Source organism: Impatiens glandulifera, chromosome 2, assembly GCF_907164915.1.
Source record: "Impatiens glandulifera chromosome 2, dImpGla2.1, whole genome shotgun sequence".
NCBI lineage: Eukaryota > Viridiplantae > Streptophyta > Magnoliopsida > Ericales > Balsaminaceae > Impatiens > Impatiens glandulifera.
In genome coordinates, this window is record NC_061863.1 from 48922924 (window position 1) to 48932493 (window position 9570).

The following is a 9570-nucleotide window of genomic DNA, read 5'->3' on the forward strand; positions in this document are numbered from 1 at the left end:
AATTTACACCGAAATTGTAAAACACACACTTTAACTTTAGCAATTAGGCTTTCTAGAACAGCACAGTCTTATCACTTGTAGAATAAATGCTCTTAGAATTTCTCACTTGTCTCACTGTATGTTACTTGTCCAGCATTTACTCTTCTTCAACTACCCCTTTTATAGGTGAAATATGGCAACGGTCATATTTCACTTCCTTGAATCTGATTGGCTGAGCAGAGATTCAGTGATTCAGTGATTCAGACCCTGCGGTCATCTTTTCAGACCTGACGGTCAACCTCAGACCTGGCGGTCTGTTCTTCCGGTGTGTAAGACAAACCTACTAGGTTTGTCTTTTACTCAATGTGGACACTGTCTGTTAGACAGTTGTCTGTACTTGGAAGATCTCCTTTCTGACTTATCCCGAAGTGGCAAGATCCTGTAGGATTGTCTTCTGCAGCCTGCAGACTTTCCTCAGACTTGTATGGATATGGAAGTATTCAGTCTGTTTCTTTGGTATCATTCTCAACAGATACCCGAATTGTCTTCTTGTACTGGTCGGTCATTCGACTTAACCGGATGGCTTCCAGTACGAGTGATGTAACCGGACTTCTTCCGGTTATTCCTCTGCCTTGTGGCTGATCGGCTGTCTGATGTTTCTGGTTTTAAGCTTTGGCCGATCCTTTCTTTGTGCGGTCATGTTCCTGGTCGGTTTAGTGACTTGACCGGCTAGCCTTTTTAGTCGGTTCTTTTGTTTGAACGGTCCGGTTCCTTGTTCCTGCATGAAAGGTTTATTTAAGTTAGGTTTATGTGAACCGGTCTAATTTTATCTAACAATTGTTGTACAGTAGTCAGGTGAAGGGCGCTTCACATGATAATTTACAACATCCATGTATTAATGAAATACATTAAAAACAAAATCAGTTTACAAAAACCATCATTGTCAACTTGAAATACTGGAAACACAGTATTAATGAAATACTAGAAACACAATATTAATAGAATACGTTACCTCCCAGATTTATCGTTTTTGTTGTTGTTGGATACAGTGACCGCGGCAATTTTATTGTTTGTTTCCTAAATATTGACAAAACAGAACTTTTTTAGTTACAAACAAGGTTTTGTACAAACAATATTCAACGCGTACCATAATGATTTCGTTGTTGTTTTCGGATATTGCGACGATTTCGTTGTTGTTGTTGGATACCGTGATACTTTCGTTGTTGTTGTTGTCAGATACCGTGTCGATTTTGTTATTGTCGTAACGTACCATTTTCACGAGCTACGAAGCTTGTTTCTGACAAAAAAATCGTGGAATAGGGTTACAAATCGGGAATCGTCTTGAGAGAGAAAGTGGAGAGCTAGATTATGTATAGGATTTTGGAAGGTTTAGAGACAACCAAAAACTTATTTTTTATATTTTTTTATTTATATTTTATAATTATTAATTCATAATATTATGTTATTTTTGTTAATAAAAATAATAAGTAGTTGAATTATAACGAAACTAAGCCTTACAAAATAAAAAATTAAAACTTAATTATTATATTTATGTATTGTTATTTTAAAATTATAAATTATACAAAATATTATGTTATTATTGTTAATTAATATGTTTGAAAAATAAATTGTTAAATTAAAAAAAATCACAAGTCTATACGCTCTTAGGTGAAGCGTGCTCTTCACATGTCGCTGCTTTACTCTTTCAGGTGCTTCACCTTTCTTAACGCTCCATGTGAAGAACGTTTCACATGTCACTATTTTACTCTTTCTTCACATGTCAACGCTCTAAGTGAAACACTCTCAAGTGAAACGTACTTCACATGTCGTTGTTTTACCTTTTCAAGTGAAACGCTTTAATGTGAAGCACGTTTCACGTTTCTTAACGCTCTAAGTGAAGAGAGCTCTTAGGTGAAACACGATTCACATGTCTTAGTGCTCTAAGGTGAATCGCGCTTCACTTGTCTCACTTCACATGTCTTAACGCTCTAAATGAAGTGTACTCTCAAGTAAAGCACGTTTCACCTGTCTTAACACTCTAAGTGAATCGCAATCTCAAGTGAAGCGCATCACATATTTTAATGCTCTAAGTGAAACATGGTTAATTCAACGTTACCCCTTCAAGTAGTGCCCCCACTCCATATATTAGCCTACACACGTGTAATATTAGCCTTAATCCAATAAGTAACCATAGTTTATTTATCTATTTGACTCTAGAAGAGTAGGGTTTAAACTCAAGTAAAGTATTAATTTTTTACCCTACTTGTGTTGTCTTCTTCTTTAGTTAAATCTGCTAACCCTCCCGTCCGACGTTGCTCTAGAATTAGTCTTCTTCTTTAGTTATATATGATAACCTATCTCCCTTCCACCGCTGCACTAGAATCGTCGCCCACCGAACCATTGCCGATCGTCTTTGAATCACTACTAGTTGTTGATTAGTATAGAGCTGCAAGCTAGACCTCCTCTCTTGCTTGACTCATATGTATGTATCTATCTCGTCTCCTAGATACTCAAGTATGCATAATATGATTATATATATGGTATAATCACATAATTCTTAAATTTAGATTATGATTTACATTTGATTGAAATCTTCGTTTATAAATTCACTAGTTATGATTTGAGTAATTCTCCAAGAAGTTGACAATTCTCTTCACTAACTGAGTGCAACAATATAAGCACTCAACATAGCTTATTAAAGAAAATAAAAGTTCAAATAAATTATACTTACCCTTTTAGGATATCGGCAATAAAGAATTGAGATCCCAAATACACTTTTAAGTTATATTTATTTGTAAAAAATTGAATGAAGTATGATTTACAGTTTGTTTATCATGTGATTGAAATATTTCATTTTAGGTTCTTATGCTTTAAATTTTTGTATGATTTCAAAAAATAAATTGATTTCTTGATTTAAAATGGAAGATAACTTAGTGTCTCTTGAAGAGTTAGAGGGACACTACAGTCAAGAAGCCTCAAATTTATCCATGCTAGAAAATATTGAAGGACAAACTGAAAACTCTATTGTTGATGTTTTGGAGAATAAACTATTAGTGGGTACGATTGTGAGTAATCTTGAAGATGTTTATTTATTATATTGTCAATATGCACATGCCAAGAGATTTAGTATGAGAAAGGGTGATCAAAGATGTTTTCCTCATACGAACGAGCTTTAATCAAAGGAATTTAATTGTTAATGTCAAGGTTTGAAAGACGAAGAAAGGTCTAGTAATAAAATTCTATTTTATCAATTGGTCACTAGAACTAACTGCAAAGCCAAATTGAAAATTACAAGGGAGAAAAAGGGTGAATGGAGGGTTAGTAGATTTTTTATAGAGCATAACCATGAGATGTTTTCACTTAATCAAACTCATTTGTTAAGATCGACACGCAATATATCATATGCAAAAAAAATTTACTCTCGAAGCTATGGTAAATACTAAAATATCTATCTATAGTGTTGTTTCTTTTATTGAAAATGAAGTATGTGGGCCAGAAAATTTAGGTTTTGTTAGAAATGATGTATATGATCATTTGAGTCAGTTGAGAAAACATACGAAAGTTAAGAATGGAGATGCTACTACACTTATTCAATATTTTATAAGTAAGGCGAATAAAGAGACTTACTTTTACTGGAATATGCAATTGGATGATGACGATATGATGATGAACTTTTTCTTTAGGGACTATAGATATGCAGTTGATGAATATTTTGGTGATGTCATATCAATTGATACAACAAGTAGAACAAACAAGTATAATTTGATATGTGCCCCATTTGTTGGTATAAATCATCATATACAAAATGTTTTGTTTGGCTTGACATTTATGTCAGATGAAATCGAAAGTTTTTTGAATGGTAGTTTAGAACATTTCTTGATTCTATGAATTACAAACAATCTTTTCAAACTAATATCAGGCCATTATGAATTCCATTGAAATAGTTTTTCCATATTCACATTATCGTTTATGTCAATGGCATATAAATCAAAATGTGCCCACACTTTGGAAGTTTAAATAGTGATCGAGTTTTTAAAATTTTATGGCATAAATGCATGACATATTATGAATCTGAAGATGAATTTGTGACCACATGAAAATATATGATTGATAAATATCATATGGATGATCATAATTGGTTTCCATTACTTAAAAGAAAATAGGCTACTACTTTTAGTAATGAAAAATTTAGTGCGGAACTTTTTAATACTTCAAGGAGCGAGGTCACAAATATGGTTTTAAAAAAGGCATGTAATAAAATGAGTTCTTTGTATGAATTATCTAAATATTGAAGATAATTGGCGGGTAAAAGAGAAGATCGGGGATACTCGTTGTCGTCATGGTAAGCCTTCACAAATTTTGAAAAAACATTCATTGTTGATTCATGTTGTTGATGTTTATACACTTACCATATACCAATTATTTGAAGTTCAAATGGTTAATTATTTGAATTGAAAATGTGTTAAACCACCATATTATTTTGGTAATGATTGGAATTTGATCGAGATCAAAGAAAAATCTCATGATGAAAATTCAAGGTTAGACACGTTATGTTCAAATAGAAGCATGATCGAGATAAAGTGAAATTGTTATAAGTTTGAGATAATGAGAATTTTGTGTAAGCATGCTTTGATGGTGATTAACTCTATGGATGTCAATGTTTTACCAAACTGTTACATTTTAAAGAGATGGACGAAAGTGTAAGAAATATAATTAACTCTGATTTTTAAGAAAGTGACAGTGGTGGTCATATATCTGAGATGGTGTTTGTCAACTAAGTAATGATATCGATATACAATCTAACTCAACTGAGAAAACCTCATGAGGATGCGAGAAAAATATTATGTAGATTTCTTGACAATGCAAAGGATGAAATCTCCGAACATGTCTCAAATTTGAATGTAGAAGATGAGACACCATGTGATGATATTCAAAATGATGGAATATATGTATGTAACCTACTCATTGCTAAAACAAAAGGAGTTACAAATGCAAATATTACACAACATTAGGATTCAAAAAGCAAAAAAATGATAAAGGAAAGGGAAAAGCTAAAATTTCAAGTAAGTTTTTCTTTTTCATAACTTTATTCATGTTCTCGGTATATAGTTAATCTAACATTAATTTTGTAATTTTCTTTGATTTGTTAGGTGCAAAAAGAACAAAAAAAGAAGGGTCAAAATTCACAAGATGCCACAAACACACATGAAATGAACTATATACCATCACAACAACACTCAAATTACACTTTATTGCAATATATATCAGCACCTCCTCAATTTACATCTCCGTACGGACACAATTATCATTTCATTATGGTAACTAAATTTTTTTAATTTTCAATATTAATGATGAATTTGGGCACAATTAAAATTTAATTTTATATTTATTTTTTGTATTTTAAATGCAGTTTGGGGGACCTCATTTTGGGGGTTTCATCCATCATAATTTTTGGGGTCTCATATCACTTTCAGAGTCTTAATTCATCACAAGTAAGAAATGTTGTAAACAAATTAAACTTATTTAAATATAATCAAAAAAAATTAATGTTTAGGGGCGCGATCCTAATAACAGAAGCGTACTAGTATTATTCTTAATGTTCTTTAAAATTATGTGAGGTATTTATAGTTTGATTTACGATTACCTTCTATTTGAATTACTATCATCAACAATATCATTTGGACAGGTGTTCTACTTTAGGATTTGCATACCTATCAGCTAGAATTTATAAACATGTTATTTTCTACTTTAGCAGCTGAATTTTTTGTATAGCTATTAAGCAAAATTGTGAACTTGTCATATTTCTATAGCTGCATTTGTAATACTTGTCATATTTTTGTTATATTTCTGTTATATTTGTAGTTATTAATCAAAATTATAAACTTGTCATATTTCTGTTATATTTATGTCATATTTGTAGAGCTATTAAACAAAATTATGAACTTGTCACAGTTTGGGTCTCTTATTATTTTTCTCATTTTATCATGTTAAGATATTCTTATAATATTGTTCTTTAATAGTGATGATGATTCTAGTGTAAGGTTCAAATTTAAAGATGATGCTTGGATATTTTGACAAAACTATGTTATTACCAATTATTAGATATCAAAACTTATATAGTTTATAAAGTTTATACTACCAAACATCTCAATAATAAAGTTAAACATATCAATAATCAAACAAACTAGTATACAAATCCTGAATTTTTATTTTGCAAGACATCACTTGAACAACCAAATTATCTTGAACAACCAAGACATGGAAAAACCATTATCACATATCTAGTTGCCACATCCGAGTTGTAAACGTAGTATGTGGTATTTGTGCGCTCATCATTTCTCAAGGTTCCCTGTTTCAATCGGAATCTAAACATAAGAATTAGATGATTATTCTCTATATATAATCCTAGTATGCATCCTTTTAATCAAATATAATTGTAAGATCTGATGAGGTAGAGGAAACAGATGACTATTTCAATCAAATGCAAACAGAATCTAAACTTAAGAATTAGATGATTATACCCTATATATAATCTTATTATGCATCATTTTAATTAAACAAATATGTAATATCTTCATCAGCTAAATATAATTGTTTGAATGTTGAGGTAACAAATAGTTTAAAATTAGTATCTAAGAAACGAGATAGATACATACATATGAGCCATGCAATAGAGGAGGTCTTACAACTATATACTAATCAACAGCTAGCGGTGATTCGAAGACGATCGACAACGGATCGACGAACGACAATTCTAGTGTAGCGGACGGGAGACGGGTTATCATATATAACTGAAGAAGAAGACCGATTTTAGAGCAACGGCGGATGGGAGGGTTAGCAAATTTAACTGAAGAAGAAAAAGAGAGCACGGGCGGTGTAAAAATTAATATTTTACCTGAGTTTAAACCCTACTCTACGGCAGTCAAATAAATAAATAAATTATGGTTACTTCTTGGGCTTAAGGGTTAAAGCTAATATTACACGTGTCGGCTAATATATATATATATATATGGAGTGGGGGCACTATCGAAGGGGTAGCGTCGAATTTAGGGATGGAAATGGGGCGGTTAGGGGCATGGAATGTTTTACCATTCCCGTCCCGTTTTTATTTCAGAGATTTTTTACTACCATTCCCGTCCCATTCGGTTTCAGGGATTTTCCGCGAAGCACCGTTTATACAATATTCTCAAAAATAAATAAATTTTTTATATAATCAAATTATATAAACATATTTTTTAATATAATATATATTGTAATATATTAAAAAAATTATATTATTATAAAAAATAAACTTAAAACTCTTATAAAGTATAATGAAAAAATAAATATATTGGTAATTTTGTACATTTAATTGTGTTTTTAGTATTCAGGGTATAATCAGGATGAAATTGGGGCGGGGACACAAATATCATCCCCGGTCAACTACCGGTCAAATCGAGGAAAAAACACCCCAAGCGGGGCAATTCGGTTCGAGTACCACGAGGCGGTTTAAAATTATCATCCTTAGTCGAATTAACCATGAAACATGTTCTCAAGTCACATGGGAATCGTTTAGAGAGAAAAATCGTAATCGTAATAAAATATTGATATTGGAAGAGAGCAAAACTTACGCGAAACAATTATGACACATAAATTAATAGAGCGGAAGAACATTTATGTTACAAATACATTTTTTTTAGATTTTTTTTAACCAAACTTAATTTTAATAAATAAAAGTTGGAAATCGTTTTGATTGGTTGGCAACTGGGGCACATGAGTCTTCCGCAAGAGTAGGATTCCCACTTTTTCTTCTCTTATCCTTGTATAGGTCATGATAAAAAAAATTACATATACATTTTTTACCAAAGTTATTATATAAAGATAAAATATTTTCAATTTATAATTAATTTTATTATATATATATATATATATATATATATATATATATATATGATATTCCCCAATATTACAATGATCAAGTTTAGTTAATGAGAGTATGATATTTCAAATGGTAAGGTGAGTTTTTAAGACAACAAAGTTTACAGGTTATTTCAGTTCAAGTCGAGTTTGCTCTGTATTGACAAACATATTTATTTAGGCCAAGCTTTTAATGTGGAAAAATGCACCCACCTTAAGACGATCGACTGTAAAAGGATGTTGAAGAAGCATTTTGGCGTCCCATCTTTGCTCCGGATCCTGAACCATACATCTCTTCCAAAATAAAGTTGTGTGCTTTGTCCGATCTAGAATTCTATAATTTTCTGAATTTGATCTTCATGTCTTATTTTTTAATTAATGTGATCATCTCCAACAGACAACAACCAAGACCCCATATATCAACTTTACTCATGTAGTCACTGGTCAAGAGGCATATAGTTTTTTTCTAGGGAATTAAAGGAGAACTAGCATGACACCCCACAGTCATGGTCACCCGCTTAAACTCAAAGTGCTTTTAGATGAAATCGAACACGTGACATTTTGGTCTTTTAAACCTACTCTTCCCACTAGGCTACCTTGGTGGGGTGAGTCATATAGTTACGAGTCCCTATGAACATTCCAGGGTATTTCCTCGGCTTAATCGTGAGACTCAAATCTTCAATCTTAGTCTTTTTCTTTATAATCAATCGGTTTGTTCGACAACAAATCCAAAATACGATGGATTAATGATGTGAGCTCTTGATACTTCCAACCTGTCGGTACTCCCCTTTTTCGATATTCAGGGTGACACCACAGCCCGAGTGTTGGGAAGACGGAAAATTCGATCTCAGCCTCACCGTTGACTCATTTCATCCTCCCTTACATATCAATTTTTTCTAAAATTTTCATCTCAACAACCCTGTACAAGGCTAGTCATGCATATTATCATACTGGAAAGAGGTTATCATCTACTCTTATGTGATAATTTGAAGTGTTTGTTTTTGATGAAAAAGACACGATAATAGAACGTTCAAGTCATACCATCAATTTATACATCTAAATTCAGTTATCAACACATATGAATTTCGGGTAACGAATTAGTTGTTCTAATATATATTAGATATTTTATCTTATTTATTTTATTAAAAATAATTAATAAATATTTTTGAAATTATAATGTTTGATTACTTTTTAATCAAGATTTATTATTATTACAATTAATGATAATTTTAAATCAATATTTTTAAATAATAATTTAATTTTAAACTTTTTAATTTATATAAATTCTATTTATAATAAATTTTATTTTAAATATTTATTAAATAAATACTTAACAGAGAAAATAATAATAATTAAACATGTTGATATAATAATTTTATTTTGAAACTTGTTAATAATATTAATAATTCTAATATATATATTTTTTATTTTTTTTATAATATATTATTAAATTATAATATCTTTTTAATATTATAAACAAATTATTTTTTCGGGTCAATGGTGAATCAGATTGCGCCAATCATATCATTTCCTTTCATATTCCCTCTCTCAAATCCCCTCTCAATCATTTCTAATAAATAAAATATACAATATATAGAAATTAAATTATTAAATAAATATGGTATTTTCACAATTAAAAAAAAACATTTTTCAGTAAAATTTGTATCTTTACATATTAATAATAAATAATAATCT